This window comes from Acinonyx jubatus, chromosome C1, assembly GCF_027475565.1.
Source record: "Acinonyx jubatus isolate Ajub_Pintada_27869175 chromosome C1, VMU_Ajub_asm_v1.0, whole genome shotgun sequence".
Lineage (NCBI taxonomy): Eukaryota > Metazoa > Chordata > Mammalia > Carnivora > Felidae > Acinonyx > Acinonyx jubatus.
Genome location: NC_069381.1, coordinates 90,202,669 through 90,226,481, shown reverse-complemented (window position 1 = coordinate 90,226,481; position 23,813 = coordinate 90,202,669). Strand labels below are relative to the sequence as shown.

General features: G+C 41.8%; 1 long non-coding RNA gene across 2 annotated transcripts; it reads right to left on the bottom strand.

Annotated features, from left to right (window-relative positions):
- Nucleotides 1-4,706: 4,706 nt before the first annotated feature.
- Nucleotides 4,707-22,918, bottom strand: LOC113599217 (uncharacterized). Of its 2 annotated transcripts, XR_003419957.2 has the most exons (6): nt 21,651-22,918; nt 20,443-20,798; nt 18,176-18,307; nt 9,827-9,984; nt 8,285-8,506; nt 4,707-4,899 (listed from the first exon to the last, which is right to left on the bottom strand). It is a non-coding gene; the product is annotated as an uncharacterized LOC113599217 (long non-coding RNA). The 2 variants fall into 2 exon arrangements; XR_008295106.1 differs by lacking the exon at nt 8,285-8,506 and having other exon boundaries at nt 21,651-22,907.
- Nucleotides 22,919-23,813: the final 895 nt, after the last annotated feature.

The window sequence follows — 23,813 nt, the reverse complement described above, 5'->3', positions numbered from 1 at the left end:
CTCTTTACTCAGCATAGAGCCTGCATAAGATTCTCTCTCTCTCTCTCTCTCTCTCTCTCTCTCTCTCTCTCTCTCTCCCTCTCTCTCTCTCCGCCCCTCCTTCCCTCTGCCCCTCTCCCATGCTCTCTGTCTCTCAAAAAAATGGTACTCATCTTTCTGTTGGAGGAGTATGGTCATGGAACAGACCATGGAACAAATGAAAAATCAAATGACAGTGGTCTGGTATTAGCGATGTCATCAAGTAAATGTGCTATGGAGAGCACAGGCAAGAAAGGATTAATTCTGCTGGGTCCTGCGAGAGTCGTGGCCTTTTGCAAAAGTGATGAACTGGAGCTTACCAAGTAAGCAAGTTGGGACAGCCTGAAGGATTAGGACACATGAGGGCAGGTGCGTTAAGACAAAGGCTAAGGGCTGTATCAAAGAGATCTACAATATAGCAACTTGAAAGAAGTCTGTCACAGAAGTCTCTCACACAACAGTCTGCAGAGGACAAGTCAGTGGGACAGGGCAGCTTTGCTCTGCCATGTCATTCAGGGACCAAGATCCTTTCAACTTGGGTCCTCCAGGATTGGTGGGGCATCACATGGCTTGCTGCTAAGAGCACATGCCAGTTGCAAGGAGGAGAGAGGGAAGAGAAGGATAGCAAGCTAGCTCATTTTAGCCAAGTGAGGCAGAAGTTGCACACCTGTCTTCCTCCTACATTCTGCTGCTGGCTTTGAGAACAGACGTGTGGCCAAATCTAGCTTCAGAGGAATGATGGCGGAGGGGTGTGGTGAGAAAAGGGAAAAATATATTTTTAATAAGGTGAAAAGGGGAAGAGTGGGCTGTGGGGACCAACCAGTAGCCTGCTGTAGCAAAGGGTTATAAAGGGAATACTGTGTCTATGGTGAATCTGTAAGTGGGGACGTGTAGCCGGCTTATGGCTGGTGTGGCTGGTAATTTGCCTGGTGGGGTGGGGCCAGGGTATGGAGGAGTTTGAAAGCTACATGAGAAAACTTCAATGGAGCCAACACACTGACTTTGTTTTTGGCGTATATCACCCTATTTCCTGGTGGCTCCTTTGGTACGGCGAGACTGGAGGCAGGCAGTTGTTGTAAGTCCAGGTCAGAGATGACAAGGGCTTCACTCAGGGGTAGGGATGGCTGAGTGGGATGGTAGAGTAAAGTTAAGAGACATTTGAACTGAAACTGGCTAAGGATCTACCAGCACCTTCATTAAAAAGTGTTAACAAACCAGACTGATAGTATTACCGCTATTAGCAAAGCCTCTCCCACAGAGAATAGTCCCACCTCTGTCCCCCACCTTTTATGAAATGTACACTCTAGAAATCAAAGCAGCAGAGTGGGTCTTTATGCTTTACCCACTTGGATCCGTGTTCTTCTTCTTTTTTTTTAACATATGAAATTTATTGTCAAATTGGTTTCCATACAACACCCAGTGCTCATCCCAAAGATGCCCTCTTCAATACCCATCACCTCCCCTCCCCTCCCTCCCACCCCCCATCAACCCTCAGTTTGTTCTCAGTTTTTAAGAGTCTCTTATGTTTTGGCTTTCTCCCACTCTAAACTCTTTTTTTTTTTTCCTTCCCCTCCCCCATGGGTTTCTGTTAAGTTTCTCAGGATCCACATAAGAGTGAAAACATATGGTATCTGTCTTTCTCTGTATGACTTCTTTCACTTAGCATAACACTCTCCAGTTCCGTCCATGTCGCTACAAAGGGCCATATTTCATTCTTTCTCATTGCCACATAGTACTCCATTGTGTATATAAACCACAATTTCTTTATCCATTCATCAGTTGATGGACATTTAGGCTCTTTCCACAATTTGGCTATTGTTGAGAGTGCTGCTATAAACATTGGGGTACAAGTGCCCCTATGCACCAGTACTCCTGTATCCCTTGGGTAAATTCCTAGTGCTACTGCTGGGTCATAGGGTAGGTCTATTTTTAATTTTTTGAGGAAACTCCACACTGTTTTCCAGAGTGGCTGCACCAGTTTGCATTCCCACCAACAGTGCAAGAGGAAATCCATGATCTTCTTATGACAACCTTGCAGATTCAGAACCCTGAGTGTGCTGGTACATTGAGAGTATATCTGACTCTCAGGGACTGAAGCAGTTAAGTTCACAGAGACTGACATAGATAAGTCAGGACCGTCATTTAGTCATTTGCAATGAGCAGTGCAACCAGCAAGTAGACAAATGTCAACTCGACCAGCTCTCTAGGGGGCACTCTACGTGGGAAGTCAAATTACTAGAAGGTTGCTTTAGGGTTGTGGAGTAGAGCAGGGGAATTCTATATCTGAGTATTAAATGGCAGCTTGATGCATTCATCTCCAGGGTGGAAATGGTCTATCAGGGGCACTAACTTTTTGTGTTGGACTTATCCGGCATCTTGTCTGAGATTTTGTCCAAAATTGGAAGCCCTGGCGTTTCCATCACTACATCCACACTAGAGGACATTTTTAATTGCACCCCAGATGTGGAGATTCTGATAAGAACCAGGGCCCCTCAGCTCCAATTTGGGAGCTAATGGGAGTATATTTTATTTTGGAGATGTGTTAGAAGAGATCAAAGATTGGGAAATCAAAGGCTAATCTACATTAGGGATTAGGAAGTTTTTTCTGTAAAAAGCAGGATAATATATATTTTAAGTATTGTGGGCCATATGATTTCTGTCATAACTACTCAACTTTGTAATTATGGCACAAAAAGAAAAAAAAAAAAACCCTGCCATAGACAATATCTAAGCAAATGTTCCAACAAAACTTTATTTACAAAAACAGGCAGCAAGCTGGATTTGGGTTGACTGACCCCACTGCCTATCCTAAATTATCTTTTTATTGACAAAATCTTTCTTGGAGAAGGATTCAATACTATTGACTTTTTTCCTACTAAATCTTATCTTTAAGTTTACCCACCTGAGTTTGCATCCAGACCAACCTGATTGGAATTTGGGGTGTTTCTAAAGCTACAAGTCACAGAGAATCTTCTAGTTTACTATCACAGATGCTTGTCGCATCCATCATGTGAAATTCCACTAGTTGAATTCTCAAAAGTCAATCTTATTTCCCTCCAAGTTCCAGAGTCGCAACTCACTTTGTACCTATTATGAAATCCATTTCACAGATGAGCAATCCAAGTTACAGCAATGCTAATAAATGGAAAAGCAGAGATTAGACGCCAAATTAGCAAACTCCAGGTCCAGGATCCTTCCCACTCTGTCGCATTCTCCTCGGTTTATTCTAATTCTGCAAGTATTTAGCCTGGCATAATGACAACACGGAAATGTGGTAATATGGGCAGGACAGAAAATTATTAGGATCTGAAGGCTATAAAAACAAAACAAAACAAAACTGGAATGTAAACCCAAGTTCACTGCCTAACACCTTCTTATATCTACACAAACATGACCTTTGTGGAAAAAGGATTTAGTCATCAAAGCTAAAGAGGTTTATGTGACTGTGTGTTTGGATTTAATCTCTACACTTCATAAGCATACGGCAGTAGTGAACAATGTCTGCTTCCTACTGTACTGACGAGGGGGGACCAGAAATATCCTTCAGACGTCTGTGAGCAGCTCCTGGAAGCTGCCAGGCTTAGCAGATGGAACTAGGAAAATGTTGATTCCAAGGCCCCTTGTTGTTGTGGTAGTTGTATTACAAATTGGAGGTCCTCATTCTGGCCAATGGCACTCCTATGAAATCCTTCCCGCCTGAACCCCACCCCTGTAGGAATCAGCCGCTCCCTCTTCTCTGTAAATCCTGCTCTAATAAGGCCTACAACACTTTGTGGACTTATCCATTTATAAGTCTGTTCCTCTGTCTTTTTTTTGAGGCAATAATTAGGTTGCGTCTTTCCACCTAGCATAGGGCCTGGCCCTTAGTAGTCACTCTGTAGATTTGTTATGGGAAAGAAAGCTTCCCCATGCAACTTTTTTTTTTTTTAACCTTTGCTCTTCATATACACTTTCCAAATAATGAGTGTGTGACACCACTTACCTCCTCTTTCCCTCCTCCTGGTTGGTTCTATCCATGTCTGTCCCTGCGGGAAGCACGGCTTTGCCTGGGGTCTCACCATGTACACGTGCCAGGCAATGTTTTACATGCTTTGTATGTCTCAGCTCCTTTAACCTTCTCAGTACTGCTCTAGGTCCTACTTCATGAAGCTCTAGAATTAGACAGCTTGCATTTGGATTCTGAATTATCTACTACTGAGCTGTATGGCTTTCCGTGTGTCACCTCCCAGTCTGTGACTTTGAATGAGATAATACACGTAAGGTGCTTAGCACAGTGTCTGCCATGCAGTCAGAGCTCCTTAGGTTTTTAACTCTTAATATTATGCTTGAGAGATGACAGATATTAGCAAATCAGAGCCTGTTTGTCTTTCAGATGCTTTATGCTAAATAGTGTGATTATCTACTTAGCATGCATGGAAGCCATAACTAGGTGGAGATGGGACTCCGGGGGGGGGGGGGGGGGGGAGGGGGGGAGGTGCAGAGAGACCTAAAGGAGAAAGGAGAGAGGAGAGGCAGGCCTCCCTCTGAACCCGAGGAGAGCCGTAAAGATCCTGTTTGTGCCATGCTCTGGCCTCAGCATGTTTGTGATGGGCTAAGAGTAAGATTGGATTTTCTCTGGTAATGGCTCATGTGGCCTCCCAGACATTGTGCAACATGGTCACAAGATTACAAATGTCTTACTTAGGTGGTTAAGCAGTGGATCAAAAATTATTTATTGCAAAGCAACCTCCTGAAAGCCTATGCCCCATACCCTAAAAATGGTCACAGGTATTCTTGTTATAATGCAGCAAAGGTGGATTGGAGACATACCCAGAAAGTTCAAGAAGGGATGGGCTCCTGCCAGAAACGACTCCTAGGTGTAGTTCCTGGGCATGAGGCAGACTGTGGAGAGGAAATGATGACAAGGGTAAGACATTTCACCACACAGAGGTCTTCTGACACATACCATTCAAATGGAAATGAAAACCGAGACAAATTAAGGAAAATTAAAAGCTCTCCTTGCTCCCTCCCCCTGCAAGATGCATTCTGTGGTGCATGGCCCACTTAAACAGATGCGAGAGGTCAGAGCTTTCCACTTCCAAATATATATCAGTGCCTCACTGAGGAGGAAGCATGAGGAGGGCTTTGGGAGGGGGGCTCCGGAGGAGACGGAGTAGCAAGCCCACCCTGATGGTGGCTCCCCAGATCTTCATCCCCACCTCACCAGCTCTGGCTCCTTTAAGCCTATGCCACTCTTCTAGCCTTTCTCTTGCAAGGGGAAAAATCGCCCTTCATATCCCACGTGGGTATTGTTGGGAAGAGGTATGCTTCCTTCTTCCTTCTTGGCTATAGAGTTGTCTGTTAGGGTATGTTATAAATAAATAATGTTTCTATAAGAGAAGAGAAGACTGAAGCAGGAAGGGGGAGGATGAGGTTTATCAGACAGAATAGGTGCCAGTTAGGAGAACCTGCAGTGGAATGTTAACATGGACTAAACAGGAAAACACGCTGCCGGCCGGGGAAGCTAAGGTGTGAGCAGCCTTGACTGGGTACGCAAGGGGTGGCCTCCAGGTGGACTGCCTTAAAGGGAAGCCTGGCTCAGATGGGGCAGGAAGGAGCTCCAGTCAATGCAGCCCCTTAATTGCTTTGACAGTGCAGGCGGCTCTGGGGGATGTGGCTCCTGCGGGGACATAGTGCAGGATTAAGGGAGCCCAGGATCTCTTGGGAATTATTTCCATGAGGGGAAAAAACAACAACAACAAAAGATACTTAAGCAACTCTAATGTTATAAAAGATAACTGTTTGAAAGACTTAATCGCTCCCATGGATCTCAGTATAGGAATGATATCTACCATGCATCTATTTTAATCAACTTGGGACTTCTGTCTAGGGATGTGTTCATTCATTCATTCAACAAAATCTTGATAAACATGCCCCATGTGCCTCTTGTGTTATACCTTTGGATAATATAAGCAAAGGAGGCAGGAACAGATGATAAGTAATCAGCATATTAAGTACAATATATATTTTAGAAGATGATAAGTGCTCTGGCACACACACACAAAACCAACAAAAAAAAAAAAGAGGGGCGAGCCAAGAAGGAGGTAGTTGACATGATAAGTATGGCGGACACGGTGAGCCTTATGGAAAAAGTGACACATGGGCAAGGACTTAAAGGCAGCATAGAAGTGGCCACTGAGGGTATCTGGGAAAAGAGTGTTCCAGGCCAAGGAAACAGCAGAGCAAAAGCCCTGTGGTAGGAGGAGGCTTAGTCTGTTCTGAGTCAGCAAGGGCGCCCTGTTGTGGCGCCTTTGCCAGAACAGAGAGCAGGGGTGCAGGGTGGCAGACGATGGATAGCTTGATGGTCTCTTGCCTCAAGCCCATTATGAGAACTTTGGCTTTTATTCTGATGGCAGAAGGAGGGAATGGCAGCGGCTGTCACTGGGAAGCTGCTGCTTTTCACCTGACAGGATTTCTGAGAGGCCAGCCAAGCAAAGTTCTTGTTGCTACTGCAGAAGAGGACCTAGTATGTTGTAGAGACCAAGGTGTATGGGAGCTGAGGGGTCGGTCATCTCCATGGAGGTGCAGAAAAATCCCTGTGGTGCAAACAGCTTCCAACCATTCAAAGCCAAATGGAATTTTCTTTGCCATTTTAATTTCTTCCCCTAGTATTTGTCCAACCAATAGGTGGTGAGGTGTCAGGTGAAAAGAATACTGGATTAAGGTCAGATACCAGGTATCTGTGAACTCTAGTCACCTTGATTAGTCTTAGACTTTTCTTAATGAGAGTGATTAAACCCCATTGAGCTTCTCTCACAGGGTGGGGGGATGTGGACAGTCTTAAAGGGGGAAAAGAAAGGGATGGGTCTGTCAGCCACTCACTGCATGGCAGGCTACAGGTGGAGCTCAGCATGGTTTGTTTCTCCTAGTAAAAGAAAACCTGTTGAATACTGAGAGATCTAATGCAAATAAAAGGGGTTTTTTGCCCCCCCTTAAGTTGATAACATAATTAGGCTATTGCTCTGGAGAGGCTTTTTCTCTGTGTATTTTGGAGACTAGGACCCAAAGCTAGGAATGCAGGATTAAGACAAAAAACAAGGAATTTCTTGTGTGTTTTTGCCAGAATGGAAATGGTGATTATATCTCAGAGAGAAAACTCATTGAAGATAAAAATCTTCATTTTATTGATCTATTCATGACTAATAACAGTGCCTGCATGGGATAAAGAGTGAATGAATAAGAATTGACAAAGAAATAATGAACAGACGAGAAATGAATAGGTAAGGAATGGTTGCACAGGTGGATGGATGAACCAATGTTTGTGATTCTCCACAGTTCATTGCTTTTTGTTTGGTTTTGTTTTACATGGCTTTGTCACTTAAGGGGGCCTCTCTGGCTTAGGAAATTATTATTTTTTTACTTACAGAGTAAGAATTATAAAAAAAAAAAAGATGTTGAATATATGGAAATATGCACAAGGAGACATTACAGAATCAAGTGCTCATTTCACTCTAGGCCACATCGAAAAATGGACTTTACGTGGAACTGAAGACATGGCCAGTGTTTTTCTCCCTCAGTGAAGTTCATCTTTCAGAGCCATGGGAACAGCATGAAAGGCAGTGTCTGAGCTCCTTTCTCCAGGAGCAGAAGTACACAGAAGGTCAGGGAATGGTGCCCTATCTACTTCCTTCTTGCGTTCCCTTTCTCCTCTTCAGCCTCCTTGCTTCACTCTGCCTCTTCAGCTTTTCTCCTCTTCTTTTAATGGATGTATTTGCCCTTTCCAGGGTGCTCCGCCTTGTTTTGTCTTCCCTGAAGACCTATCTGAATAATACCTGCATCTCCCGCTCTATTTCACTACAGTTCTTCTCCATTCTTTACTCCTCTGTGAGTTTGGCATGCTTCATCCCTTCCATCCGCTTCCAGCATGTGTCATGAAGAAGTTCCTATTGGCTCATTTACCTTGGTAAATCTTTTTTTTCAAATAGTTGTGCTTTCTGCCTCCTTTTACTTTGAATACTTAGTGAGAACACTTTAACCTATGTTAGTGGATGATTGAAGAAAAAAATCAGTCTTAACCATCTCTGAGAGAAGAATATTTTCAGTTTTTGAATTTACCTGGTAATTAGAAAGTAAGGCTTATGTGGGTCTAGATGTCAAGAAAGTTTGGGAATGAAAATGGGCCTAATCTTCAATGTTCCAATTAAGTCAGGGACGGATGGAAAAGAGCCTCCTGTAATCATGCTCTGGGGGTGGGGTGGGAACTGGAGTAGTTGACCAGACACATTACCTGGATCATGTGCTTATTTGTTTATAATGAATGACCCCTGCCTTGGAACATTATCGGTAATGATGATTTTGGCCTACTTAAATCTTTTGGAGCTTGGAGTTAGGGGTGAAGAAAAAGAAAGGAATCTGTCTCCAGGCCACTCTGCTTTCAGCCAAAGTCATAGCTAAACGTTTTGCCATTTTCCTCCATCATGTGTCTTTGCTTCCTCATTTGATCTATAAACTTAAAAAAAAAAAAACAACCACTTTTTTTAGTGTTTATTTATTTTTGAGAGAGAGTGCAAGTGGGGGAAGGGCAGAGAGAGAGGGAGACACAGAATCCGAAGCAGGCTCCAGGCCCTGAGCTGTCAGCACAGAGCCCAACGGGGGGCTCAGAATCATAAAACATGAGATCATAACCCGAGCTGAAGTCAGATGCTTAACTGACTGAGCCACCCACGCGCTCCTCATCTATACACTTTTAAAGTCTGAAGAACTTCAAGTCAGGAAAGGCAGAGGCCCGTGGCTTCTGTGCATACTCCTTGCCTGTGCCCAGGTGAGGGCAGAGTGGCTGCACCAGCAGGGTATGTAATGGAGCCAGACCAGTTTGTGGCTTCAGTGACACTGGAAGCAAGAGGAGAGTATCCAATGTAAGATAATTCTTATCTTTTGAGTTGTTGCTCCTATTCCTGTTCTTGTTCCACTGAGAGAATTCACAATTTCATAGTCTCATATAAAAAAAAAAAAAAAAAAAAAAAAAAGCATAGTGACCAGCAGTGAATGTGGGCAATAAAGCACATAAGGCATTTTGACTGGAAGTGAGAAAGTAGTTTTAAAACAATAAAGAAATAAAGGCTTAGGGATTGAATGAACTAAAAACATGCATATTAACTGTGGTTGTTTCTTGTGGCGGTGAGGACCTTGGGAGACTTTTTTATCTTTTAGTTCATCAGTATTTTCTCCACTGATATTTTTGTAAACTATGTAATTGTATAATTAAATATAGTAACTTTTTTTTAAAGGAATGTAGTAAAAACTGTTGAAGTATGACTGACTTCTTATTAATGTCCAAGTGACCCCAACAATCTTAATTGCTTGGAACAAAACCTTTGCAAGACATGGGTGAGACTGAAGAATGCAGTTGTATGTTGTGATGCTAAGTGTATTGGCTTTAGGGTAATCTGTGCAATTCTGAGACATGTTGATTTATGAACTAATTAATGGCACACCACAAAAATACTTAATAGAAACTTGCTCTACCCCAGCCTGAAAAAACTTTTGAACAACAGGAAAATGGGTTTTGCATGTGAGAAAATTAAATTCAATATATATTTATGAGGCCATTCAAAATGTGGAGTCCTTTCCTACTAAGTCCCGAGTAAGCAGAAATGTACATGCATCAAAACCTAATTGTGCCAGAGTCTAAGGCTTGGGGAATAAATTAAGTCTTAAGCCAGAAAAGACATTGGACATTAATTTTATGGCTTATTATTGCTCCAATGATATGGGCATTAATAAATCCAACAGGAAGAAAGAATAAGGAAAAACAACAAATAAGACATACCTATTGGTTTTCCTTGGCAAAATGTTGATTGTTGATAATTCATTTAAAGTTGCACAGATATTTCTGCACTCTAGGGTCATGGTTCCAGCAGCTTGTTAATAGGGACCGAAGAGGGTGTTGAATATTTCATGTATTTTTGATGTCCCCACTTCTTGTTTCTGAGGTGAGAAGGGAATGGAAATTATTTTATACTGTGTAGAACATTCAACATTCATCCCACAAACCTTTACTGAGCACTTTGTTTTGATAAAGTAGTATTATAGGCTATGGGTAAAATTTGATGGGCATTTAGAGGAGGGAGGCATTATTTCAGGTTGGAAATAGAACTGTCTTTAGAACTGGCCTTTGAAATATCTGTAGGACCTAAAAGTACAAAAATGTGGCTAAGAAAGATTTCATGATAAAGAAGCAGTATGAACAAAGATGCAAAGATTGGAAAATGTGGGGCATGTAATAGAAATAGTAAGTAACTTAACTGTGTGATAAAATAAGGTTCATAAAGGCACATAACAGAGCCAACCCTGGAAAGGAGGTAGGGGCCAGATAATGGTTAAGAAACCTGGACTTTATGTGCTAGATAATGTAGTTATTGAACCAATTTTTACTGAGCACCTATTAGATGGGTCTGAGTAAGATATGAATATGAATATGAATAAGAAATGCTACCTATTCTCAGAGCCTCAGGGTAATATCACAGTCAAAGAAATTTCAGTACAATCAATTTCAGTACAGTCAATTTCAGTACAGTCAATGAAAAATCTATGTTAATACAATAAATGCAGGTCTATGCAGACCCATTAACAGAGCATCTAATATGTTCTTGAGGGTCAGGAAAGTTTTATTGGACAGATAACCTTAATTATGAATCTTGGGAATTTAAGCAAGAATGTATGGAAGAAAGTCAAATTGCGTTTGGGAAAACTGGAATTACTGCAGGAAGGCTGGGACGTAGATTGTTGAAAGAGGGATGAGAGTAACCAAAGATAAGCTTAGCTAGAAAAGCAGGGAACAGACCATTCAAACATGTGCAAGCTGTGGCGAACTTTTTTACTGTTCACTGAAGTCTTGTTGCCCTCTTTTTCTGGACACAGGGAAGGACTATACTTACATACACCTTGAAATTAGGCATGGCCATCTGATTTCCTGTATCCAATGGAATGTGTATAGGAAGAAGCACTTAATTACTGGTATTCAACTCTATATCTGGTTGTGTTGTCATAAGATTATAAAAACATGTGTTGACATGGCAGTGTAATACTGAGCCATCTTGTAGAGGGCAGCTTCTGTGAAGAGTCATATCAGGTTCCTTTGAACCCATCAGATGTCGTGTGAATGAAAAATAAATGCTCTCTCTCACTGCCCTGCTAACACCAGCAGGGGTATACGGTTCCTGTGCTCATCCACTGCCCTGCTAAAGCTGGTGCACATTTGCAGACCACACAGGGGACTCTCCTTGATTGCCGGGTTTTAGTGGTCAGGGGGCCTTGCATTCCTGAGTCCACAGTACTGTAACAAACAGAGAGACAGCTCTTGGCAGGCCACCACTCCCAGGACACTACACAGCAGACTGAAACATATCCTCCAGTCTTCCTGTGAAAAAGGCCTATTTACTTGTCCTGGAGCTTCAACCTGAAAGGCATGCTTTAGGTTTTCTATACACCTAGAGGCTATGGAGTAGCTCTCAGGGAATGTAGGAATCTAAACCTAACACTAAAGAAAGTCATCAAATCACAAGAGAAGAAGAAAGGAACAAAGAGGAACTACAAAACAATCAGAAATAAATTAACAAAATGACAATAAGCATATACCTATCAATGATTAATTTAAATGTAAATAGACTATATTCTCTAATCAAAAGATACAGAATGGATGAATGTATAAGAAACCAAAACCCATCCATATGCTGTCTGCAAGAGACTCACTTCAGATCTAAGGACACAAACAGATTGAAAGTGAAAGAACAGAAACACACATTTCATGCAAATGGAAACCAAAAGAAAGCTGGAGAAAATATGAGATGAAACAGATTTTAAAACAAAGACTGTGATAAAAGACAAAGAAAAGCATTACATATGGTAAAGAGGTCAATTCAACAAGACAATATAACATTTGTAAATATTTGTGCTCCCAACATAAGAGTACCTAAGTATACAAAGCGATTGTTAACAGACCTAAAGGGAGAAATTGACAGCAATACAATAGTAGTAGGGGACTTTAATACCTTACTTACATCAATGGCTAGAGTATCCAGACAGAAAATCAATAAAGAAACATTGGTCTTGAATGACACACTAGACCAGATGGTCTTAATAGATATATGCAGAACATTCCATCCAAAAATAGAAGAATACACATTCTTCTCAAGTGCACATGAAACATTCTCTAAGGTAGATAATATGTTAGGCCACAAAATAAGTCTCAATAAATTGAAGAAGATTGAAATCACATCTAGCACCTTTTCTGACTACAATATTTTGAAACTACACATCAATCATAAAACGAAAACTGGAATAGTCACTAATATGTGGAGATTAAACAAGATGCTCCTGAACAGCCAATGAGTCAATGAAGAAATCAAAAGTGGAATAAAAAAATACCTTGAGACAAATTAAAATGGAAATACAACATACCAAATCTATGAGCTGCAGCAAAAGCAGTTCTTAGAAGGAAGTTGATAGTGATACAGGCTGACATCAAGAGACAAGAAAAATCTCAAATAAACAATCTAACTTTACACCTAAAGCAACTTGCAGAAGAAAAACAAACGAAGCCCCAAATCAGTAGAAGGAAGGAAAGAACAAAGATCAGAGAAGAAATAAATGAAATAGAGATTTAAAAGACAATAGAAAAGAACTAAAATTAAGACCTGGTTCTATGAAATGATAAACAAATTGACATATCTTTAGCTAAATTCACCAAGAAAAAAGAAGGCTCAAATAAATTAAATCATAAATGAAAAAGAACTTACAACTGATACCACAGAAATACAAAGGATCATACGAGACTACTAAGAACAATTATATAATAAAATGTTGGCCAACCTTTAAGAAATGGTTAAATTCGTAGAAACATACATTCTTCCAAGACTGAATTAGGAAGAAATAGTAAATCTGAATAGTCCAATTACTAATAAGGAGATTGAAACAATAATCAAAAATCTCCCAACAAACATAAGCCCAGGACCAGACAGCTCTACTGGTGAATTCTACCAAACATTCAAAGATTTAATACCTATCCTTCTCAAACTCTTCCAAAAAATTGAAGAGGAATAAATGCTTCCAAACGTATTTTATGAGGCCAGTGATATCCTACTACCAAAACAAGACAAGGACACACACACACACACACACACACAATTATACTCCAATATCCCTGATTAATATAGGTCCAAAAATCCTCAACAAAATATTAGCAAGCCAAATTCAACTATAAATTACAAGGATGATGCATCATGATGAAGTGGGATTTATTCCAGGCACACAAGGAAAATTGGACAGTCAGATACAAAAGAATGAAACTAAACCACTATCTTACACAAAAATTAACTCAAAATGGATTAAAGACTTGAATGTAATGCCTGAATCCATAAAACCTCTAGAAGAAAACATAGGTGGTAATCTCCTTGACATTGATCTTAGCAACGATTGTGTGGATTTGACAGCAAAAACAGAGACAACAAAAGCAAAAATAAACAAACGGGACTACATCAAAATAAAAAGCTTCCACACAGCAAAGGAAAATTAAAGCAACAAAATTAAAAAGCAACATACTGAATGGAGTATTTGCAAATTATTTATCTGATAAGGTATTAATATCCAAAATATATAAATAATTTATACAACTCAATAGCAAAACAAACATTCTGACTAAAATATGGGCAGAGGATCTGAATTGATATTTTCACAAAGAAGATGTGCAGATGGCCAACAGGTACATGAAAAGATATTCAATATCACTAATCATCAGGGAAATAGAAATAGAAACCATCATCAGATATCACCTCACACCTGTCAGAATGGTTATTATAAAAAAGACAAGAAATAACAAATATTGGTGAAGATGTGGAGAAAAGGGAGTCCTTGTGCACTTTTTTTGGGGAATGTTTTGAGAGTGTAAATTGGTGCAGTCACTATAGAAAATAGTATGGAGTTTCCTCAAAAAATTAAAAATAAAACTGCTATATGATTGATCCAGAAATTCTGCTACTAAGTATTCAGAAAATGAAAACACTAATTCAAAAAGATATATGGACCCCTATGTTCGTTGCAGCATTATTACAATAGCTAAGATATGGAAGCAACATAAGTGTCCATCGATGGATGAACGGATACATATATCCATTATATATATATCCATATATACAAATACTACTCAGCCATGAAAAAGAATAATATCTTGCCATTTGTGACATGTATGAACCTTTAAATTATGCTAAGTGAAATAAGTCAGACAGAGTAAGACAAATGGTGTATAATTTCACTTATATGTAGAATCTAAAAAACAAAAGAAACAAATGAAACAATACAAAGCAAAGCAAAATTCACAGATACAAGGAACAAAACGATGGTTGCTAGTGTGGAGGGGGTGGTTAGAGCTGGGTGAAAAGGTGAAGGGGATCAAGAGGTACAAACTTCCAATTAAAAATAAATCAGGCTTGGGATGTATGCACAGCACAGTGACTATAGTTAATAATACTATAGCGCACACTTGAAAGTTAGCAAGAGAATAATCCCGAAAGTTCTCATCACAAGGGAAAACAATGTTTTGTAACTTTATATGGTGACGATTGGTAACTAGACTGTGTGGTGATCAATTCATAGTGTATACAAATATTGAATATCTTGTCTGCCTGAAACTAATATGTTATATATCAATTTTGCCTCAATAAAAATAAAGGAGGAAAATAAAAAGAAATGTATCATTCAGGTATGGAGACATTAGAGGTTGTTTGTTACTTCAGCAAATCCCAACCTGTCCTGATTGATACCATTAAGACATAGTTAAGAGTACATATTTTATTATGAGGGCATGAGGACTAATTGGAATGTTGGATTAAATTTTTGAAAGATTGCTTTCGTGTCAATGTATAGGAAAGCAGAAAAGTATGTTCAATAATTAAGGTGAGAGATAATATGAAATTAAAATATGGCAGTGTGATAGAAGAGATTGATGCATAGGAGAAATGTTGTCATGATGGAATTGACATGATTTGTTGAGCAATGAGCTATGAGAATTGAGTGAAGGTTCTAGGATGACTAAGTTTCCCAGCCTCACGTACTAGAAGAATTAGGTTGCCTTTAAAATAAATAAGAAGAGGGACACCTGGGTGGCTCAATTGGTTAAGGATCTGACTTCAGCTCAGGTCATGATCTCATGGTCTGTGGGTTCGGGTCCCCCATCGGGCTCTGTGCTGACAGCTCAGAGCCTGGAGTCTGCTTCAGATTCTGTCTCCCTCTTTCTCTGCCCCTCCCCTGCTTATGCTATGTCTCTCTCTCTCTGAAAAATAAACATTAAAACAATTTTAAAAATTAAAAATGAAAGAAATAAGAAGTGTAATAGGAGAAATGAATTGGGGATGAAAGAAGAATTCAGTCCATGAGCTGATTTACAATCGAAGAATTCAAGACACTGTAGTGCTTAAGAATCGTGTACTTCTAGGTGGTAGTTGACCTGAGGAAAATGACTACCTAGAGAAGAGGGTTGAGAACAGAAGCACAATCACAAATATGGGGGACAGGAGCATATATAGGAGCATAGGAGCATAAGAAGTTGTTTTGCTGTGACAGAAGCTAAAGGAGAAGAGATTTTCCGGAAGGAAAAGGTATTAAATGCTGTAGAGACATTGAGAGAAATAAGGGCTGAAAAAATCCATTAGAATTGAGGTTCAGTAACCACACTGGAACTCCATGAGGAAGGGGTTTCCTGAAAGAATTGGAGCAGAGAATGGATTTTACAAGACAGAGAGGAGGGTGGGTGTTGGGAATTGGGAGGCAATGGGTATAGATGGATATTTTAAGAAATTTGCCCATGAAGGGATTTAAGAAAAGGGAAGATGGACTGGAAAAAAAATAAATTATAAATAAAAAGTGGAAATTTCTAAAGAAAGTTGACACAATGGTAATGAGTGCAATTAGGACATCATAATTGTTAAAAGTGTGGGCCAGGGCGGCAGGTAGGCCTGGATATGAGTCCCAGCTTTGTCAATAACAAGCTTTGTGACCTATTGAAAGGGGACCTCTCAGGTCTCTCAAATCCCTCTAAACAAGTGTTTTCTTGATCTGGGCCCTATCTACCTGTGTTCACCTCACCTCCTACTTCCCTACCCTTTGCTCATTATGCTCCAACCACACTAGCACATAGTAAAGGGCTCCACAAATAAGAGCTATTTACAGCCCATTGGATACAAAGATCCTCTGACCAAGGTTTGGAGTGGGCTTAGAGAGTTTCTGATCTTCAAAGAACTTGCTGAAGATTCAATTCCATTTGATGTCTATGTTTTGAGATGACGGTGGTTAAGGCAACATCTGAGGATGCAGGAACTTTATCTCAAGAATAGTTTAGGGCCTGGCCTGACTGGGGAGAAGGTGGGTCCTTGCCTGGTCATGAGAATAGGGAGAGCCCAGGTAAGGTGGTCTCCATCATCTTCACTAGATGTGATGCTATTCAGGGATCAAAGAGAGCATGTACAGGCCGTGCCTGACGACTGCAGGGCATGGACGAATCTCTGTATGTGTGTGTAGTGATGGCAATGCTTACCCAAAATTAAGCCTTTAAGTTGTTATCTAGGTCTTTGGAATGTGAATGCATTTTCCCACCATACTGTGTGTTCAGAGTGGCACCGAATGGCAAGAAATGAGATTTTATCAATAAAGATTTCATGAGCATCTGGTACCTATGAAGTACACCATTATTTTAAAGGGCGGAGTGTTGGGGCGCCTGGGTGGCTCAGTCAGGTAAGCATCCAACTCTTGATTTCGGCTCGGGTCATGATCCCATGGGTTCCGTGCTGAGTGTGGACTCTGCTTGAGATTCTCTCTCTCACCCTCTCCCTCTGCTCTTCCCCTGCTTGTGCACTCTCTCTCTTTCTAAAAACAAATAACAAAATAAAAAATAAATTAAGAGTGTTTGTTTTGTTTTTAAATTACACAAATTCTTGGCAACTACAGTTGCAGGGATCAGGCTGAGGACTACCCTGGAGAATGGAGCCTCACTGATGCTTCTGTATACACTGGCTTCTCTGAATCTATTTTGTTCTTAGGCAATTTGGGGGAAATAGAAGCAACACACTAGTTGCCAAAGCTGGATCACCCCCCTGGGACTTTCTAGGCCATTACTCCTCTGATAAATTATTGCACTTAAGGGTTTCATTGGAATGCATCGTCTTCATTAAAAGAGATATTACCAAGAGGATGTCATTATAGGGCCCAAGGAACAATAGTTTCAGAGTCAGCTTTTGAGCCATGTAAATCCATGGTCCCACTTCTACTAGGCATATATGAATAACTTTAGCCATTTTTACATAGCATGCGTCTCTATCATCTTATAGCAAAGTAGATAAAGTTATGCCCTAAACTTCACCAAGGGCATCCCAGAAACACAGTAAGTGTGTCTTGAGAGTCAGACTTGCTGACAAGGAGATCTACATGGGACTCATGACGAAGAATGAAAAGTCTGTTGTGGGGACTGAATGTTTGCTCAGAATCCCAATTGTGGTCTAAAACCTGGTCCTCTCACAGAGAGGTTTATCTGACAAAGAAAAGGAATGTTGTCTCGTAGAAGCAGGAGGCTTCTTTGGGAACCTTAACTCAGATTATAGATCCAGACCTTTAGTGGGAAAACAAGTATATAGGGACTTATACTTTTCTTTTAGTTCTACTTTTCAGGGACAGCCTATTTCATTAACCACTCATAACACCAGGCCATCCAGGAGACACATCCATTTATTCACAAATATTTACTGGTCACCTACCAGCACTGGACATAAAATAGACAATAAAACAAAGCCCCGATTTCATGAAGTTTAAATTCTAACTGGGGAGTCGCTGGTAGATAAATGAGTATGTGTATGTAAACATTCATGCATACAGATAGTGCTAAATGATATGAAGAAAAATAAAACACGGGAAGAATACAGTGAAAAGGGGTGCAGATTAGCTAAGCAGATATCTGAGCACAGACCTAGGTGATATGAGGGATAAACTACATGCAAACCTAGAAGGAAACGCAAAAGCCCTGAGGTACGAATATTTGTCTATTTAAGGAACAAGTAAGGAGTGCAGGTGACAGAGCAGCATGAGTGTGGAGGGGGACAGTAGCTGGGGGATGAGTAGAGCTTCTCACCACACTTACCCATGACATATGACAGCCTTGGGGTTTTGTCATTCCTTGTTCGTCTTTCCTCCATGTTACCTTCACCTCCGTATCTTAAGTGATGGTAACTCTACTTGACACACAGTAAGTCCAAAGCCGAAGTAAGAAAGTCTGGAGTTTTGAAAAAGAAAGTTTGGAGTCAGAAAGTCTTTACTACAAATGCCACTCCATTACTTATTATCTGTATGTCTTGGGCAAAGCATTTAAACTCCTTCTGGGTTTCCCTATCTGGATAGGTACTAAGGATCCCAAACATGAAAGCTGTCAGATGGATGAAATGCAATACACCATGTAAAGTCCTCAGCCCAGAGCCTGCTGATGGTGAGCTCTCAATCAGTGGTGGCAATAGATGGGTTATAGATAGGTTAACAGGGTTCTGGCGGGTACATAAGTTGTTTTAGGGACAAGAGGCTGATCTTTAACTTATAATACTTGGAAAATTTGCTTGGCAGAGGAGAAATAATTTGGAGGCTGATCTTTCTAGTTTTTTAATTTTTAAATTTTTTTTTTTACTTCTTAAAACTCTATAAAAAGAAATAAAGAGGCACCTGGGTGGCTCAGTCGGTTAAGCGGCCGACTTCAGCTCAGGTCATGATCTTGTGGTCTGTGGGCTCAAGCCCTGTGTCGGGCTCTGTGCTGACAGCTCAGAGCCTGGAGCCTGTTTCAGATTCTGTGTCTCCCTCTCTCTGCTCCTCCCCTCACTTATACTCTGTCTCTCAAAAATGAATAAGTGTTAAAAATAATTTAAAAAAACCTAGCAATACCCCTTTATCAATTAGTTTCACTGTCTCCTTTGTTAGCAGCCATGATATGGGTCATAAACTAAAATGCTGAGCTGCATAGTATACAGCTTTTGGAAAGGATTTTTCTTTTTTTTTGTCTGGTCCTAGACTGTTGGCTAGAGTAATCTGGGACTGGGTTCTACTTTCAATGATAACAAAAGTTTCCCTTATTCCCTGACAGGTATAAGAGGGATGTGTCTTCTATGTGTTTTCACAAGTAGTCCATATGCTCTTTCTCTATGTGAGCGAACATGGTATGGTAACTGCTGGTCTACCAGTTTAGACTGAAAGCCATTGGATGTGTTGCATCCACACAATTCCTGAAACAGAATGCTACAGGCACCAGTGACAGTCACAACAAAGTTTATTGCAATGAGAGGCAAGGCAAACTGCTAGATCGGAACCAACACTCTTGACCAGAGTACGGTCTCAACAGCCGAGGTTCAGAGCTTTTATAGCTGACCACATCATCTTATTATCACCTGGGAGCAGAACAAAGGAATAGTTCCCAGGTGGCAACAGTTCAAACAGGCCCTTGCCCCAATCCAATCAAACACTAATTCATCCCTTGATTGATAGGATAAGGCTGTTATCTCTTAACCTATAGTGTTAAAACAAAGCTGTTATTTCTTAAGGCTACAGGTTAGCCCTACACTACAATTTAACCCTTACATTTCCCTTTTCTTGTCTGTGAATCAATTCCTTGATTCATCATTAGGAACTAAGGGGACATAGTTGGACCTAATCATCATAATTTTTATTTCACCAACTCACCTCTTGACATACTGTACTAACAAATTGATAATGCATGGGCTGATAGTTAACCTGAGAAGTAACAATAGCAGTGGCCCAGCTATGGTGGTGAGCAGCTATGTGAGATAGGGGGACCAAGAGTGATACCAATTATTGCTGGCTTCCCTGGCACATTCCCTGGCTCTAAGATTGTTCCTTACTAAACTGAGGGTCTCTAATTGCTCCAGAATTGTTGGCATGAGACACTATGCACCAACCCTGCCCTTGGAGGTCCCCTAGGGTTAAAATTGGTCTCGAACTCCAAGGGCATAATGACATCATACATTCGGAGGCCCCAAGTGTGCCCAGTATCTCAGAATGAGGAGAAAATAGATGAGCTGGTGTTGGGTTACATTTTCCTTGGGCCTCACATTGGGGGTTCGGGGTTCTAAGGAGAGTAATTAGGGGGTCAAGGTCCTGTCCTGTTAACCAGTGGGCTAGCGTCTCACAACCCCATTTGGCACAGTGGTATTGACCCTCTCCTTCACATTCATTTTTTTCTATCTGCATCTTAGCCAAATTTCGCTCTAGTGCCCTATTTCCACATCCACAATTGTTCTCCCCAATGTTCCTGAGAGCTCTTGCCCAGGTTTACAACCCCCATCCTTCTCCTACCAGGTCACACAGGTCAAACAAGAAACAAGGCATAGTACAAGAGGCGTTAGACGTTACCACCTTCCGTGTGACAGTGTCTGAGTTCCCATTGGTATGGCCAAAAAGACAAGGGGTGCAGTTCCACAGTCTCCCAAGCTTATACAAACCCAGACAATTATTATTCCCGCATCAGTCTTATCTTTAAAGGATCCTCTGGGTGCCTTTTGACCTTCCATCGCTGTTTGTTCTCTGGTCCCGTATCAGTCCTGGGTGTTTCTGCCTCTGCACAGTTTTTCTTAACCTGAGAGTGATGAATCCAGGTTTGGACACCGTCTGTCTTCACAGCCATTGGTGTAGTCAGGATCACGTATGTGGTCCTTTCCAGAGCGGCTCCAGGGTTTCAGGCTTGTGCCTCTTGATCCAAACTAAGTCTCCTGGTTGAAAGGGTTGGGGAAGAACAGGAGGATGGACAAAGGCTTCTTTCAAGGCCTTAGTTATTTCCTTTTGTACAAGATGCAGGGCCATGAGTGAAGCCAACAAGTGGTCCTGTTCTAGCTGTTTCTTTATGCCGTCCCCTAGCCTTGGCAAGATAGGTGGAGGTCTGCCAAATAAGATTTTGTAAGGGGACAATCCCTTGATAAATGGAGTATAACGCACTCGCAAAAGGGCAAAAGGCAGAACATCAACCCAATTTTCGCCAGTCTCAAGGGACAATTTGGTTAAGGTCTCCTTTAGAGTCCGATTCATCCTTTCTACTTGACTGGAGCTCTGGGGTCTATATGCATGATGTAATTTCCAATCTATTTCCAACGCTCTGGCTAGACCCTGCAATACCTGTGCTGTGAAGGCCGGGCCATTGTCTGATCCTATGCTCAGTGGCAGTCCAAATCTAGGAATTAGTTCATTTAGTAATTTCTCAACTGTGACCTGAGCCATTTCTGATTTAGTGGGGAACGCCTCAACCCACCCGGAGAAGGTATCCACAAAAACAAGCTGATACTTGTATCTGTATTTCCCTGGTTTAATTTCAGAAAAATCTACTTCCCAAAACCGGCCTGGCTCAGTTCCTCTATCTCTTTAAGCATCCGAAACCTTCTTATTTGCATCCTGATTTACTTGGGCGCAACTTACACATCTTTCAACCATCTCCTCGATCTCTTTTCCCAGCCCTTGCATCCTGAACTTTTTCAGCACCAATTCCACCATCTTTGCTTTTCCCAGAGGAGTCCTTTGGTGGAGCAGACACACCATGCGTTGCCCAAGTGCCACGGGTAAGAGTATCTTACCTTCAGGATCCTGAAACCACTTTTGTCCCGGTATCATACTTCTTTTCTTGAAATCCACTCCAAATCTTTAAGAGTATAATTGGGCTCCGGCGGAAGCAGGGGGTCTATCAAGATCCGTAGTGCCAAAGCACTTTTACTTTCAGTTAGGGCAGCTTCCCAGGCTGCCGCATCAGCCAGGCAGTTTCCGACTGCCTCTAGGGTGTTGCCTTTTTGATGTCCTGGACTGTGAATGATCGCGAGTCTCACAGGTTCCCAGATGGCTGTTATAAGGTCTAGAATTTCCGCTTTATTTTTGATGTCCTTGCCCTTGCCATGAGGAGGCCGCACTTAATAGATGGACCCGTGAACATGCGCAGTTGCAAAGGCATAGCGGCTGTCCGTATAAACACTAACTGATTTGTTTTTACAGAATTTCAGAGCTTTAGTTAGTGCGATGAGCTCTGCGCGCTGGGCTGAGGTTCCCAGGGGAAGGCTCTGTTGCCATAGAACCTTGCCCTCTGTCCTAACCGCAGCACCATCATACCTTTGCTCTTGAAACACAAAACTACTGCCATCTGAAAACATGTTGATATCAGGATCCTGTAGGGGAATGTCCGTGAGATCGGAGCGGAGGAACGAAACTGTAGCTAAGGTCTCTGGGCAAGAATGTAGAGGGGGACCTAGTCCTTCGGGCAGCAAAGCAGCTGGGTTTAAGGCTGCGGGGGCACAAAAACGTATCCGGGGCTGGTCGAGCAGCAATGCTCGATACTGGGTAATCCAAGCATTTGACAGCCACCGTTCTGGGGGAGCCCGCAGTAAGGCCTCCACTTCATGGGGCCCTGTAACAGACAACATCTGTCCCAGGGTTAGTTTATCTGCATCTTTGACTAGTAGTGCGGTGGCAGCTATCTGTCGAATGCATGTGGGCCATCTGGAAGCAACTGGGTCTAGCCTTTTGGATAAATAGGCCACTGGTCGGCCTCAAGTTCCCAGGAGCTGAGTCAGAACTCCCTTAGCTACTCCCCCCTTTCTCAGCTACAAACAAATGGAATGGCTTAGTGGGATCTGGCAGGGCCAAGGCCGGTGGGGTCATGAGAGCCTCTCGTAAAGCTTGGAAGGTTTTAGTTTGAGTCTCCCCCCATGTGAAGGACTCCGGAGACCCCTTGAGAGTGGCATACAAAGGGACTGCCAGTTCAGCAAAGCAGGTATCCATAGTCTGCAGTAGCCTGCTGCCCCCAGGAACTTGCGAGCTTGTTTGCGAGTTTTAGGCTGAGGAATATCGAGTATAGCATGAATTCTTTGTTCACCGAGATAGTGCTTACCTTTTTTAATGTTGTAACCTAAATAAGTGACCGCAGTGTGACAGATCTGCGCTTTTTTGGCTGACACTCGGTATCCTAGTTTTTGCAGAAGACTCAAGAGTTCCTTGGTGGCACTCAGGCATTTTGAATGAGAGGGGGCTGCCAGCAAGATATCATCAACATACTGCAACAGAGTTACCTGCGGTTTGGAGATTCAAAATGGTTCTAAATCCTGGTTCAGGGCTTCATTGAAAAGAGTAGGGGAGTTTTTGAATCCCTGGGGGAGTTGCATCCAGGTGAGCTGTCCAGCTTTTCCCTCTTCAGGATTGGTCCATTCAAATGCAAACAGTGGCTGGCTCTGTGGGGCCAGTGGGATGGCAAAGAAGGCGTCTTTTAAGTCCAGAACTGTATAATACACCTGAGAAGGGGGAAGCAGACTAAGGAGAGTATACGGGTTGGGTACAGTGGGATGAATATCCATTACTCTGGCGTTTACTGCTCTCAGATCTTGAACTGGCCGAAAATCGGATGAGTTATACTTTCGGATAGGGAGAAGTGGAGTATTCCATGGCGACTTGCATGGGGTCAGAATGCCCGAGTCGTGCAAATGCTTGATGTAAACAGCGATTCCCCATCTAGCCTCCCAGGACATAGGATATTGTTTCAGTCTTACTGGAAACACGGATGCCTTAAGTTCCACAATTATTGGGGCTTGATGAATCGCCAGTCCAGGTGGATTGGTCTCAGCCCATACCTGGGGAAATTCCGCCTAGAGACTTTTAAGGAGGGGATTGACTGTGTGAACATTTTCATTGGGTACCCGGGGTACGTAGGCCCTCTTTCCCAAGTGGCACAGTCACCATTACTATTGTTGGGCCATCCT